This window comes from Scyliorhinus canicula, chromosome 7 (genome assembly GCF_902713615.1).
Source record: "Scyliorhinus canicula chromosome 7, sScyCan1.1, whole genome shotgun sequence".
Classification (NCBI taxonomy): Eukaryota; Metazoa; Chordata; class Chondrichthyes; order Carcharhiniformes; family Scyliorhinidae; genus Scyliorhinus; species Scyliorhinus canicula.
In genome coordinates this window covers 83,717,206-83,733,224 of record NC_052152.1, presented here as the reverse complement: position 1 = coordinate 83,733,224, position 16,019 = coordinate 83,717,206, and the positions used below count along the sequence as shown (strand labels likewise).

The following is a 16,019-nucleotide window of genomic DNA, read 5'->3' as shown; positions in this document are numbered from 1 at the left end:
GCAGCATCCAGATGTAGGGCAGCTTCTGCTTGTACTGAGATGGAAGCTGAGAGATTGGCTATCAGACACTGCATCACGATTGGGCTCACCAGTGTGGTAGTAAAGTTGTCCATTATTGGTAAGGATGGGCTCCAAGCTCGCCTGACAGTGCCCACAGGTTTTCTGGCAGGCCTGCCAGTCCACCAAGCATTTTCCAGCCTTTTTCACTGGGGTGTCTAATCAAAATCCTCATCTGAATCCTCTGCAGTAGAATTCAAGGTGCATTTCATTCTCCAGCAAGCTATCACTTCACTACCATTTCCCCCTACCTTGCCTGCAGGCCACTAGTGTCAAATGATTTACCATATGCAGATTCCACCTCAAAGCTACCCTCTGAAGTACACGCATTACCAGTAACTGAGCCAGTGGCTCTGTGTGTGAGATTGAGTGATGCTGTGTCTTCATCACTAGTCTCTTCTTCTTCTTCAACTTCACACTCCTGCACCGCTGGCTGACCATGAGGAAATTCTTTGTTACCTGAAAGGAGAAAGGAATAAGAGTAGGCAAGTTGGCAGGGGAAGGGACAGGGACAAGGAAGAGGTGCATGCTTAGACCATGTGAAGCTTGTAAATCAGAAGAGATGGTTGGACTGAAAGAAGTGGGTTGGGTGGCATGGTAGCACAGTGGTTAGCACTGTTGCATCACCGCTCCAACGACCCAGGTTCAATTCCTGTCTTGGGTCACTGTCTGTGTGGAGTTTGCACGTTCTCCCCGTGTCTGTGCGGGTTTCCTCCTGGTGCTCCGGTTTCCTCCCACAAGTCCCGAAAGACATGCTTGTTAGGTGAATTGGACATTCTGAATTCTCCCTCTGTGTACCTGAGCAGGTGCTGGAGTGTGGTGACTAGGGGATTTTTACAGTAACTTAATTGCAGTCTTAATGTAAGCCTACTTGTGTCACTAATAAATGTTATATTATTATATGAGGAGGATTAGTTATGAGCATAATGTTTTGTTGGTTTCGGGCGAGCTCCTGGGCTCAACCTTAGTCATACTTCTGATGGATAATGACAGAAGAACTGGGAGCAGGAGTCGGTAAATCAGCCCCTCGAGTCCACTCCGCCATTCAATATGATCATGGCTGATCTCTTCTCGGCCTCAACTCCACTTTCCTGCCCCTTCTCAATAACTCTTCAACCCATTACTAATTAAAAATCCTGTCTATCTCCTCAAATTTACTCAATGTCCCGACATCCAATGCACTCTGGGGTAGTGAATTCCAGAGTCACAAGCCTTTGAGAGAAGAAATTTCTTCTCTTTTCTGTTTAAATTTGATACCACTTATCCTACAACTATGATAACTCATTCTAGATTTCTCTGCAAGAGGAAGCATCCGCTCTACGTCTACTTTGTCAATACCTTGCATCACCTTATATGCCTCAATTGGATCTCCTCTCATTCTTTTAAACATGAGAGAGTACAGGCCTAAACTGCTCAATCTATCTTCATAAGGCACACCCCTCATCTCTGGAATTAATCTATGAACCCCCTCTGAACTGCCTCAAATGCAACTTCATCCTTCCTCAAATAAGCCGACCAAAATTATGCACAGTACTCCAGGTGCAGTCTAACCAATGCCTTGTACAGTTGCAGCAATACTGCTCTATCTTTATACTCTATTCCTTCAGCAATGAAAGGCCAAAATTCCATTTGCCTTCCTTATTATATGCTGTACCTCCATTCTAGTTTTCTATGATTCATGCTCGAGGACACCCAGATCCCTCTGCACCAAAGCACACTTCAGTTTCTCACAATTTAGATAAAAAGTTGCCTTTCCATTTTTCCGACCAAAATGGATAACCTCACACTTTTCCATGTTCAACCCCAACTGCCATATTTTGGCCCACTCACCTAACCTATCACTATTCATTTGTAAATTTCTTATTTCCTCACTGCAGCTTACTAATCCATATTTTATAGTGTCATCTGCATATTTGGCTGCAGTGCCTTCTGTCCCAACAGCCATGTCATTAATATATATTGTAAATCGTTGGGGCCTGAGGACCGAAACTCCGTGGCACCCCACTAGTTACATCTTGCCAACCAGAAAAAACCCATTATCCCGACTCTCTGCCTTCTGTTGACAAGGCGATCTTCGATCCAAGCTAATAAATTACCCCAAGCCCATGTGATCTTGTATATTAATGTTTTGTGCTGCACCTTATCAAATGCCTTCTGGAATTCCAGATGGACTACATGTACAGGATCCCCAGTATCCACTTGGCTTGTTACATCTTCAAAGAACTCGAGCAAATTAGCAAACATGACTTACCCTTCATAAAACCATGCTGACTCTGATCGATGGCGCTTTGACTTCCTAAATGTTCTGTTATTAGTTCCTTAATAATGGATTCTAACAATTTCCCAACGACAGATGTTAAACTAATTGGTCTATAATTTCCTACATTTTGCCTCCCTTCCTTTTTGAATAATAGCATTTTTCCCATTCACTGGAACCTTTCCCGCATCCAGGGAATTTGGGAATATTTTAACCAATGGATCCACTATTTCCACTGCTGCTTCCTTCAACACCCTAAGATGTAGGCCTTCAGGCCCTGGCGACTTGTGTGCCTTCAATTCCAATAGTTTGTTTAGTGTTTTTTCACCTATTGATGATGATTGATTTAAGTTCCCCCCTTTCTATTGCCTCTGCATTACCTGTTACTATTGGGGTGGTACGAGTATCCTCCAGCGTGAAAAGTGAGGCAAAATATTTATTTAGCGTCCAGAATTTGTGTTCCCCACAAATTAACTCCCCGGCCTCATCTGTCAAGGGACCAACACTCACTTTAGTTCCCCTATTCCCTTTTATACACTTATAGAAGCTTTTGCTATCCTTTTTTATGTTTTGCGCTAGCTTTCTTTCATAATTTACCTTTGCTCTTTTTATTATTTTTTTAGTAACCCTTTGTTATCTTTAAAAATTCCGAGTCTTCCAGCCTGCCACTGGCCTTTGCTCTGTGGTATGCCTTAGTTTTTGTCTTTTTCAAATAAATTTAGTGTACCCAATCATTTTTTTCCAATTAAGGGCAATTTAGTGTGGCCAATCCACCTAGTTTGCACATCTTTTGGGTTGTGGGGGTGAAACCCACGCACACACAGGGAGAATGTGGAAACTCCACACGGACAGTGACCCAGAGCCGGGATCGAACCTGGGACCTCGGTGCCGTGAGGCCACAGTGCTACCGTGCTGCCTTAGTTTTTGGCTTTATGTTATCATTAATTTCCTTGCTTAGCCATAGATACTCCCCCCCGGTACAATCTTTCTTCCTCTGTGGTGTGGAATATATTTTAGTTGGGAGGAATTGAATGTCTCCTTAAACAACAGCCATTGCTCATCAACCAGTCCACTCTGGCCAGATTTGTCGTCATGCCGTAATCAACTTTGCTTAACTCCAGAACGCTAGTGTGGGACTTTAGTTTCTTGCCCTCAAACTGACTTTGAAATTATATTATGCTATAATCACTCTTCCCTGGGGGATCTTTAACTATGAGGTCAATAATTCATTCTTCCTCATTGCACGATACCAAATCCAGAACAGCCTGCTCCCTGGTTGATTCCACAACATATTGCTCCAAGAAACAATTTCAATGAACTCTCCCCCAAGGCTACACTTGCCAATTTGGTTAATCCACTCTATATGCATATTAAATTCACCCATGTTTATTATCATAATGAGAAACCTGCAATATTTCCTGGTTTATACTGTGCCGCACTGCGGAACTACTGTTTGGGGATCTGTAGTATACAAGGACTTCTTTTCTTTGCTATTTCCTGTTCCTACCCAGTGTTTTGTTATGCTCTTGACGTAGCATAAGCTGCTTCCTTGATGTGCACTCTGACAAAGGAAGGTTCAGACTTGGAGAAAGCTTTAACACATTTATTAAACTGTTAACGATTCTCCTACTTGGATTCAATTCTCCTGTTAACCCTGCTATAGCTACTCAGACTATCTAATCAGTCTGCTACAATCCACGTGGTGGGTGTGATGTGTTTGAAATCAATCCTGTCTATTCACTAAGTGTCTCCACTGGAAAGAGAAAGATCATGTGTGCTGTGTCCTTATATATGGGTTGGTGTAATGCCCTCCTGTGGTAGTGTCACCTCTGTGTGTGTCTTGAATGCCCATTGGTTGTGTCCTATCTTACTGGCCTATTGGTTGAATGTCTGTGTGTCATGTCTCTGGTGCTCCCTCTAGTGTCTATCTAGTCTATGTGGTTGGCGCCACTCTGCTACGCCGGGACCCCCCGCCCCGCCGGGTAGGGGAGAATTTTGCCCATGTTGTTGAAGGTGGAGCTATAGTCAATGAATAGGAGTCCCTGTTGTCGAGATGCTCCAAGGCCAGGGACTTGGTGACTGCTATGAGCCAGTTCTGGCAGTATAAGAACTGCAGTGGATCATGGCACTCTGGGAGGATGGAGTTGATGTGTCTCATGGCCTACTTCTAGAACTTTATAATGATAGATGTCAAGGCCATTGGCTGGTGGTCATTGAGACGTGTTGCCTGGTTCTTTCGCAATGGTATGATGGTGGTCTTCTTTCAGCAGGTTGAAGATGTCTGCAAACAAACCCGCCATTTGGTCCGCTCAGGATCTGAGTGCATGACCAGGGACTCCGTCAGGACCCATTGCTTTCCGAGGGTTCACTTTCAAGAAGGCTGATCTGACTTCGAAAGCTATTTTCCTACTCTTGTCTGATTCCTTGGTGCAATATTACTTTCACACGTTCTGTCCCTTCCTTATATTTTCTGGTAACAATCCACCTCATCATTAACCTGCCACCTACATTCTCCTTTAACTTTGATTTTCTAACTTTCTGTGCAACTGGGCTGGTTTAGCACACTGGGCTAAATCGCTGGCTTTTAAAGCAGACCAAGGCAGGCCAGCAGCAAGGTTCAATTCCCGTACCAGCCTCCCCGAACAGGCACCGGAATGCGACTAGGAGCTTTTCACAGTAACTTCATTGAATCCTACTCGTGACAATAAGCGATTTTCATTTTCATTTCATTTTTCAACTGACCCCCCCCCCCCCCCATTTATTTTAAAGTCCTATCTACAGTCGAAATTATGTGATTCACCAGGACTCTGGTCCCAGCATGATTCAGGTGAACACCGTTGCATTGGAAGAGCTCCCTCCTTCCCCAATACTGGTGCAAATGTCCCATGAATTCAAACCCATTTCTCCCATGCCAACCTTAGAGCCACAAATTTACCTCTTTAATCTTATTGAGCCTGTGGCAATTAGCCCGTGGCTCAGGTAGTAATTCAGAAATTAGTACTTTTTTGGTTCTGATTTTTATTTTAGCTCCTAGATGCTGATATTCCTTCAGCAGAACCTCGATCCTTGTTCTATGCTGTTGGTACCTTCATGGACCACGGCAACTGGATCTTTCTAACACCCACTCCCAAGTTCCTCTGCAGCCCAGATGAGATATCCTGAACCTGAGCACCAGGAAGGTAACACAACCTTTGAACTCTCAATCCTAGTTACAGTGTCAATGCCCCTAACTATAGTATCCCCAATGATGGCTATATTTCTCTCCTCTTCCCCCACTTGAATGGCTCCCTGTACCACGGTGCTGTGGACAGTTTGCTCATCCTTCGCACACTCCCTGCTCTCATCCACCCAGGGAGCAAGAATCTCAAACCTGTTGGACAAGGACAAGGGCTGAGGCTCCTGGATCCCTCTATATGCCTTACCCATAGTCACACCCTCCTATCGCTGACTGATGGATGAATTCAAGGTAATTAATCTAAGGGATGTGACCGCCTCCTGAAACACAGTGCGGGTAACTCTCCCCCTACCTGGTGTCGCAGACTCAGACTCCAGCTCTTCAACTCTGAGCTGAAGTTGCTGTCGTGAAAGTCCACAAATTCTGCTCCAGCGTCAATACTTAGTCTCAGGAACGGACAATCCAGCTGATGGTATTTGATGATGCATTCAATAACCCTGACCACTCATATGAGATTATTGAACTTCTTGTGGGACTACATTTGGGCCCTTGGTCTCAATCGATAGCTATCTGCTCCAACGCCTTTACAGCGTTTGAAGATTCTCTTGGTCCTTTATAAAATGAGGATCTAATTCCTCCTGCCCTCCCCCCCGCACCAATGCCTCCAGTGCTGCTTCAGAGAACCTTGAACGCCACTGTATCTAATGTGCACTTATATTTAGTGTTCTCCCTTATTTGTTAGAAATATTTTTATTGTAATTATCATAATAAAATATTCAAACAGATTCATACAATATACAAAAAATATCCCATGCCGCCCAACCCGTCCTCCCAATAATAAAAAAATTTAGTTAACTATTTTCCAGAATAACACTAATGCAACCATTTATGTCCAACAGTTAACAGTACTCCAACCTATTAATCCACCCCCACAAACCCAAAGGAACCAACAACCAAACCCCAATGCCCTCCACCGCCCCCCCTCCCCCCCCCCCGCCCCCAACATCTTATGGTGACCAACTCTGTGAAAAAGGAAATTAGCGGCTGCCACCTCAGGTAGAATCCTTCAGCCGGTCTTTGTTTTTTTTTCTAAGTGTAAAAATTCTATCAAGGGCAGCACGGTGGCGCAGTGGGTTAGCCCTGCAGCCTCACGGCGCCAAGGTCCCAGGTTCGATCCTAGCTTTGGGTCACTGTCTGTGTGGAGTTTGCATAGTCTCCCTGTGCTTGCGTGGGTTTCGCCCCCACAACCCTAAGATGTGCAGGCTAGGTGGATTGGCCACGCTAAATTGCCCCTTAATTGGAAAAAATGAATTGGGTACTCATCTGGTCCCGAGCCCAGCTTCTGTACTGGGCGCGGAGGACCTCCAGCCGAACAAGATTTACCTATGGGCTATCAAGGAAGCAAAGTATTGACAGTCAGATAGATCGAGGTGACTGAAAGGGGCAACACAGGTGGAGAAGATAGTCAAGAAGGCATACAGCATGCTTGCCTTCATTGGCCGGGGCATTGAATATAAAAATTGGCAAGTCATGTTGCAGCTGTATAGAACCTTAGTTAGGCCACACTTGGAGTATAGTGTTCAATTCTGGTCGCCACATTACCAGAAGAATGGGCAGGCTTTAGAGAGGGTGCAGAAGAGATTTACCAGGATGTTGCCTGGTATGGAGAGCATTAGCTATGAGGAGAGGTTGAACAAACTTGGTTTGTTCTCACTGGAACGAAGGAGGTAGAGGGGCGACCTGATAGAGGTCTACAAAATTATGAGGGGCATAGACAGAGTGGATAGTGAGAGACTTTTCCCAGGGTAGAGGGGTCAATTACTAGGGGGCATAGGTTTAAGGTGCGAGGGGCAAGGTTTAGAGGAGATGTACGAGCCAAGTTTTCTGCACAGAGGGTAGTGGGTGCCTGGAACTCGCTGCCGGAGGAGGTGGTGGAAGCAGGGACGATAGTGACGTTTAAGGGGCATCTTGACAAATACATGAATAGGATGGGAATAGAGGGATATGGACCCCGGAAGTGTAGAAGATTTTAGTTTAAACCGAAAGCATGGTCGGCGCAGGCTTGGAGGGCCAAAGGGCCTGTTCCTGTGCTGTACTTTTCTTCTTGAATTGCATCCGGCTGAGCCGAGTGCATGAAGAGGTAGAGTTGACTTTATATACAGTCTCACTCCACTCCCCATCCTCAAGTTCCTGCCACAATTCCTCCTCCCATTTTTCTTTTAATTTCGTCCAGCAGGACTTGATCTGTCGACATCAGTTGCCATAGATCGCTGACATCCCTCCCTCCCTCCCTCCCTGACACTTGCAGCTGAAAGAAGTTTGTCCATCAACGAAGGAGGGTGTTCAAAGGGAAGGAAGCAGTCTCCTTGAGTACAAAGTTTCATAACTGGTAATATCAAAACTGGTTAGTTCTTGAGGGCTTACCCCTCTTCAGCCATCCTCAAAACTCAGGAACTTACTATCAACAAACCAATCCCTGAACCTTTCCAACCCCTCCTTCCAAACCCCGAACGACGAATCCAAAACCGCTGGCACAAAACAATGGTTCCCACAGATTGTGACCAACTTGACATAGCACCCAGTTTGAAGAGCCATCTAAATGAATCCATATTTTCAAGATGCCCACCACCACCGCTTGGCAGTCCATTTCAATGGGGAAAGCAGAAGGAGAGTCGAAACCAATGCCCTCAAGCTGGTACCTCTACAGTCATTCCTCTCCATCCTCCCCACATGGACTCTGCCACCCCCACACCGTCCAATAATAATATAACGCAAGACTCCCTCATTGTCTATTCCTTCGCAAAAACCCCATGTGGATCCGTGGGTCATACCCACCCAAATAAAAGACAAGATCATCTTATTAACTCCTGCGAAAAAAAGACTTTGAAAGGGCACTGAAACAAAAACAGAAATCTTGGGAGGATATTCATTTTAATCGATTGGATCCTTTCAGCAAACGTCAGTGGGAGGCTATCCCGTCTCTTCTGTCTTCACCTCCTTCGCGGCTCAAACCAGGACCCCAAAATTTAGCTTCTGTAATGAGGCCTAGTCGTGGGCCACCTGGACTCTCAGATAACAAAAGTTGGATCTGGTCAGGTGAACGGGCAACTTCCTCAGGTCAGCTCCCCTTCTTGGGGGATTCACCGGGAAACATTCGCTTTAACCAAGCTTCAATCTGAACCCCATAAAGGAGCCAAAACTCTGAAGCAGTTTCATTATCTCCTCTGCACGGAGAGGGTCCGTCACATACAGTAACAGGTCATCCGCATACAAGGACATTGTATGCTCCCTGCCTGCTCTATCTATTCATTTCCACTTTGTGGATGACCTCAGTGTGATAGCCAAAGGCTCAATAGCCAGGCAAACAGTAGACGAGATAATGGACATCCCTGTCCTGTGACCCTTCCCAGTCAGAAGTATTTAGAGTCCATTTGGATGGACACTGGCAGATACAGTATATAAACCCAGGTCCAAGACCAAACCTGCCCAAAACCTCAAATAAATAGCTCAATTCCACTCAATCGAATGCCTTCTCTACCATCCAGAGAAATAATCATCTCTGTTTCAGGGGACGGAGAGGGGGACAGAACCAAGTTGAGCAGCCTGCGGACATCGGCTGACAGTTGTCTCCCAATTAATAAATCCTGTCTGACTCCCCAACACCTCACTGATACCTTCGCTAGCAACTTTGCATCTGCGTTCAACAAAGAGATTGGGTGGTACGATGCACACTCCATCGGGACTTAATCCTTCTTCAATATACAGGAGATCGTCACCTGCACCAAAGAGGTCGGTAATATCCTTCAAGTCAGAGTCCTCGAACGTCTCAAGCAGCACTGGTGTCAGCAACCCGGCAAATGTTTTGTAAAATTCAATCGGGAACCCAACTGGTCCCGACGCCTTCCGACTGCATCAATCCCATACCCTCCTTTTATTTAAAAAAAATAAATTTTGAGTATTCAATTCATTTTTTCCAGTTAAGGGACAATTTAGCATGGCCAATCCATCTACCCTGCACATCTTTGGGTTGTGGGGGCGAGACCCACTCAAACACAGGAGAATGAGCAAACTCCACACGGACAGTGACCCAGATCAAACCTGGGGCCTCGGCGCTGTGAGGTAGCAGTGCTAACCACTGCACCACTGTGCTGCCCTTGATCCCATACCCTCCTTAATCTCCACTCGAGTCAGAGGAGCATCCGATTCTTCCCTCTCCTCCTGTTCCACTACAAGGAAGGCCAGACCATCTTAAAAACGCAGACATTAAAGACTCATTCTCTGGGTGTTCCGACTTGTAAACATTCCTATAGAACGCTTCGAATGTCCCATTAGCCTTGGTTAGGGTGGAGTGCAGTCTCCTAACCCTATCACTGACATGCAAAATTTCCCGAGAGGCCACCTGCCGAATCAAATGATATGCCAGCAGGTAACTAGCCTTTCCCCGAGTTTATAGAGAGCTCCCCACCCCACCGTGAATGTCGCAGCAAGCGCACCGCCCTGTCCGTGGATAGAAGCCCAAACTCCGCTCCCAAACTTCTTTCTACCAACCAACAATTCTGATGTCTGATCGAGTATTGACTGTCCACGTCTAAGATGGCGTCTGCCAACCTCTGCCTCTCTGCCCTTTCACTCTTTTGCTCATGTGCTTTAAAGGAGATAATCTCCCCTCTAACGATCACCTTCAAGACCTTCCATAGCGTGGAAGGGGAAATCTCCTCACTCATATTAAAGCAGAAATATTTCTCGATGACAGAGGAGATCCTCTTGCAAAACCCTTTATCCACCATCAGTGAAGTATCAGATCTCCAAAGTTGCTGATGAGCAGAACTCGAGCCAACCATCAAGTCTACATAGTGTGGGATCTGATCAGAGATCATTATTGCTGAGTATCCCGACTCCACCACCCCTAGCAGCAAGGACCTGCCGACTACAAAAACGTTAATCCTAAAATAGACCTGGTGGACCCGAGAGAAGAATGAGAAATTCCTCTCCTATTGGTATAAAAATCTCCAAGGGTCAGCTCATCCCATCTGCTCCATGAAGGATAACAGAGCCCTTTGCATTCCCAGAAGGTCTGAACAGCTTAGCTTAAATTTATCCAGTGGGGGGGGGGGGGTCCAAAACTTAATTAGTATTCCCACCCATGATCAGCTGGTGAGAATCCAAATCCGAGATCAGCAACAACAACCTATGAATAAAAGTTGTGTCATTCCAACTTGAGGCATATACATTGACCAGTACGACTGGTTCAACCGCTAACATCCCACTGACCATGACATATCTCCCATTCGGATCTGTCAAAATCCTCCCCGCTGAAAAGCTGTGTACTCCCTTTTTGTTATTGTTTCATTGGATGTGGGTCGGGCTCGGGCAGTATTTGTTTTCCATCCTTAATTGCACTTGAGGAAGTGGTAGTGATCTGCCCTTTTTAACCATTGCAGTCTCTGTGGTGTGGGTACACCCACAGTGTTGGTTAGAAGCGAGTTCCAGCTATTTGATCCAGTGATGATGAAGGAACGATTCTATATTTCCAAGTTAGGATGGTGTTTGGCTTGGAGGGGAACATGCAGGAGGTTGTGTTCCTATGCATCTGTTGTCCTTGTCCCTTTTAAGGTAGAGGTTATGGGTTTGGAAGGTGCTGTCAAAGGAACCTTGGTGGTTTGCTACAGTGCATCTTGTATATGGTGCACATTGCTGTCATTGCTTGTCTGTGGTGAGACAGTGAATGTTTAAAGTGGGGGATGGGCTGCTGATCACACAGATTGATTTGTCTCAGATGGTTTGTCCTGCTTGGACAGCTTTTCACAGCCACTTCCAGCACTTTCTGTAGTCGGAATCCACTTCTTCTTTAAGAGGTGAAGTCTTTAAATGCTTGATGTGAAGCAGATTGGGCAGTATCTGTGGAATGAGAAACAGCATTAACATCTGACAAAACCACAATGATCTGAAACATTAGCTTGATTTTAGCTAAAAATAGCTGAAACTTTCTTCACTAACCACTTTTGTTCCTTCGACCTATACAGCCCAAACAATAATGTTATGTTTTGTAACTATTGTTAACATTACTGGAAAGCGTGTGTCTCATTTAGGACAGGCGCATGAAGTGAATAAGCAAGTCGCTCTCTTGCCATGAGTTATGCCATATAAAAATATTTTTTAGTATTTCATTTGTCAAGGGATGAATTTCAAAACATCCCATGAAATTATTTGTAAAGGTCACAATCTTGCATATTTTTCCTCGGTTACTGTAATAGCAATTTTAAAACAGGACAACTGTAATTACAAACTTGAAGCCATATTTTAAAGGTTGAAATGTATGTGGTGGGAAATATGTTCTCCTAATCATCTGTATTTTCATTGGTATGAGAACATCAATTTAATATTTGTTTTTATTGGAATCCATTTCCTAAGACCATGTTATACAAATGAATATCAAACTAATAAATGGTGTGAAGCTCTTCCTCTAATTCAGTTCAACCCGACTGAATGAATCATTAAGTATTTTCATTTGACATCTTTTGTCTATCCACATGATCAATAGTGCATTCTACACATGCTGGTTTGTAATGCGGAATGGTGGCAGGCTTGGAGGAAATTTGCCACTGATTATCAAGTCTTTGAATTATGCACTGGAGAAAAGTTAGTTCTGAAACAATGTTAAGGCTGCATTCCGGCTAGTAGGAATTCCTGCTTGCAGAAACTCTAGTGTAGCTATGTAAACCCAATTTAAGATGAAGGTTCTTGGTTCATAATGAAAACAGGTCAATAGTAAATTGGAAATAAAATCTAAGCGTGAAAAACCAAGTCAACCTGACTTGATCCTGAATATAAAAATACGATGAGATGGATTGGTTTTAGATTAGCTCCAAAAAATATGAATTCCATCTAGATCCCAGAATCCTCAACTTGGCCATTATGCCAAGAATGAGCAATAATGTGTGTAAACAGGCCTGTAATTTATAATTCAGAACTCGGACGAGTGGCTCCCAGGAGGATAGAAGAGAGATTTTAGGAATGTTTTCAAGGCGTTCCTGACGAGGATAATCAACATCACCCACTCAAGAGAGTTCCGTGCTCCAAATTGGCCACAGAAAGTTCACCAGGGAGGCACTGAAAAGATCAAGAGACTTTGACAGGAATGTGCTGAATTTGAGGCATCGGGCAGGGCACACAAATCCCCACACACTCATCTATCAAATTCTTAAAGCACCACCTGCTCTACATGTGGCAGAGCCTACAGCTCATTCATTTGATTTATCAACAGCCATCTCAGGACCCATCAAACTGAAGTGGGAGTAAGTCTTTGATGATAAGGGGCTAGTGAAGAAAAGAGAATTTAAGGTAGATCAAGTTAGTGTTTAATTTTCAAATGGATCTGAATGTTGGGCATGTGAAGTAAAGCAGAAAATGCTGGAAATATACTGAATGTGCATCAGAATCAGAAAAAAAGAAGCTTGAACCTTCACTGAACTGTTTCCAATGCACTTGTATCGTTCCTTAAATAAGAAGACCAAAACTAGGTGGTCTCACCAATGCCCCGTACAGTTGTAGCAAGATTTCCCTACTTTTATACTCCAACTCCCTTATTATAAAGAGCAATATTCCATTTACCTTCCTAATTACCTACTATACCTGCATGCTAACTTTTTGTGATTCACGTAGAGATACGTCTACCACAGCATCCTGCAGTCTCTCCATTGAGATTATATTCTACTTTTCAATTTGTCCTGCCAAAGTGGACAACTTCACATTGACCATTGTACTCCATCGACCAGCTTTTTGCCCACTCACTTAATTGATTTCTTTGCAGATTCTTTGTATCTCCCTCACAAGTTGCTATCCTACATATCTTCATATTGTCAACAAATTTGGTTACAGTGCAGTCTGTCCCTCCATCCAAGTAATTAATATAGATTATAAATAGGTGAGACCCCAGCATTGTTCCCTGTGGTGCTCCCCTAGTTACAGTTCATCAACCTGAAAAAGATCCATTTATCCAAAATCTCTGTTTCCTGATACTTAGGCAAACCTTTATCCATGCTAATATATTACCTGCAACACCAAGAGCTTAACTGCCATAATCTTAGGATCTTTTATGGCTGTGTCAATGAATACTTCCGATGGATGTGTTGCAGCATTATTAAAATCAGTACCTTACATGAACAAAATAATTCCAACAAGAACGTTTGCTGAATAAGCAGGAGTAATTGGAGGAAAGGTAAAAGCATTTTCCTCAAATTTTATACCAGCCTTAATTGATGCGAGAATTATAACATGGTATGCATGATCCATCGTAGTCTTTCTTCCATAGGTCCTAATGTGACCATAGTTTCTGACACTTTTAACAATATTACTTGACCAGAAATTTCTTTAAATATTGAGAAGAATGAAGATCATTATCTTTGGTCCCCAAGACAACAAACATTGTGCTCCGGCCTCTTGACACCATCCTTCTCCATTAACACTATCTGTGGATGACTCTGAATGTTTGAATTCTTAGTTTCCTGTTGGCTCAGGGCTGAGTTTCACAGTCCATATCCCCTCCAAAAGTAAGACTGTCGACTTTCACCTCCAGAACATCAGCCATCTCTGCCCCTAAGTCAGCTCATTTGCCGAAATCTTTATACATGCCTTTGTTACCTTTAGACTCAACTAGTTCAATATCCTCATGGTTGGACTCCCCTGTATCCCCTGTAAACTTGAGATCAAATTAAACTCTGCTCTCCATATTTTAATTTACACCAATAATCTTTCACACCTGTGCTTGCTGACCTACACTGGTTCCTGGACCAGCAACATTTTGATTTTAAAATTCACATCCTTGTCATCAAATCCCTCACCCCTCAGCAATCTCCTCCACTGACAAGCCTCTGAGACCTTTTCTCTCCCACAAATTCATCCTTTCCCACATTGCCAAATTTCTTTGCTCCAACATTGATGGCCATGTGACCAAGGCCCCAAGCTCTGGCATTCCCTCTACAAACCACTTCAAAGTGGGACCTAAAGGGACGGGATTCTCCCATGCCACGGCACAGCACGGTAGCATTGTGGATAGCACAATCGCTTCACAGCTCCAGGGTCCCAGGTTCGATTCCAGCTTGGGTCACTGTCTGTGCGGAGTCTGCACATCCTCCCCGTGTGTGCGTGGGTTTCCTCCGGGTGCTCCGGTTTCCTCCCACAGTCCAAAGATGTGCAGGTTAGGTGGATTGGCCATGATAAATTGCCCTTAGTGTCTACAATTTCCCTTAGTGTTGGGTGGGGTTACTGAGTTATGGGGATAGGGTGGAGTTGTTGACCTTGGGTGTAGGGTGCTCTTTCCAAGAGCTGGTGCAGACTCGATGGGCTGAATGGCCTCATTCTGCACTGTAAATTCTATGATCTAAATTCTATGATCACATGGGAGAATCGCCGTTCGCGCTATTTTTTCCCGCAGCGCCAGTCCGATGCCGGCAGGCGATTCTCCGAGGAGCGTATAATCGGCGCCATTTGCGCCACTGTGTTTGGCGCGGCGCCAATTCTCCGGCCTTGAAGGGCCGAGCGGCCGCACGGAAACGGCAGAGTCCCGCCGGCGCCGTTCACACCTGCTCGCAGCCGGCGGGAACTCTGCGCGTAGTGTCGGGGGAGTGGCCTGTGGGGCGGAAAATAGCGCTCCTTCACCGGGGGAGGGGTGGCCTCCGATGGGGTCTGGCCCGTGATCGGGACACACCGATCGGCGGGCCGGCCTCTCCTGCCCTGGCCCTATTTTATTACGCGGCTGGCCCCTGAACCCCACGACATGTTGTGCTGGGGCCGGCGCATTGAGGAAGTCCCCCGCGCATTCGCGGGTTGGCGCGGCCCAACTGCGCATGCGTGGGTTGGTGCGGCATCCAGTTGTTGCCAGGAAGGGAGGCTGGAGCGACATGAACCACTCCAATGCCTGTGGGGGCCAGAATCGGTAGTGCCCGTGCCCATTTCGCTCCGTCGTGAAACGTGACGGCGTTCATGACAGCGCGAACACTCTGTCTCCATTTCGGAGAATCGCGCCCAAGATGTCCTTATGTGGGTGCGATTCTCTGGAAAAATTTCTAAGTGTGATAGCGAGCGGGAATTGCTGCGAGCTTCCCGGTGCTGAGCCCCGCTGGCAATGCTATTCAATGTTAATTGGTCCATGTAATGAGGCTCCACGGGCTTCTCGCTGCAAATGAAGGCTCGCCAGCCGATTCATCGGCACCACGCTGGCTAGCCCTCCGCTAACCAGGACGAGCAGTACTTAAGGAGCAGTTGCTCAGCCAATCCCAGCCAGCCTGCAACTATGACGCCCAAGAGACCAACCCCAAGATTCGGGGATGCAAATCTGGGGAGGCTCCTAGTTGCAGTGGAGGTCAGGAGGGGTGTCCTGTTACCCTGAAGGTCCCAGAGGGCCAGCCATAGAGCAGCCACTGCTGCCTGGGACAAGGTGCCAGTGACGGTGAGTGCCAGGATTGTGACCAGGAGGATTGGCCTCCAGAGCCGGAAAAAGGTCAATGACCTACATAGGACAGCACGGGTGAG

At 45.5% G+C, this 16,019-nt stretch overlaps 1 protein-coding gene across 4 annotated transcripts in view; it reads left to right on the top strand.

Moving 5' to 3' along the window:
- Window positions 1–16,019, top strand: part of LOC119969087 (cilia- and flagella-associated protein 47-like) — an 868,530-nt gene that overhangs the window by 429,995 nt on the left and 422,516 nt on the right. The window lies entirely within an intron of this gene.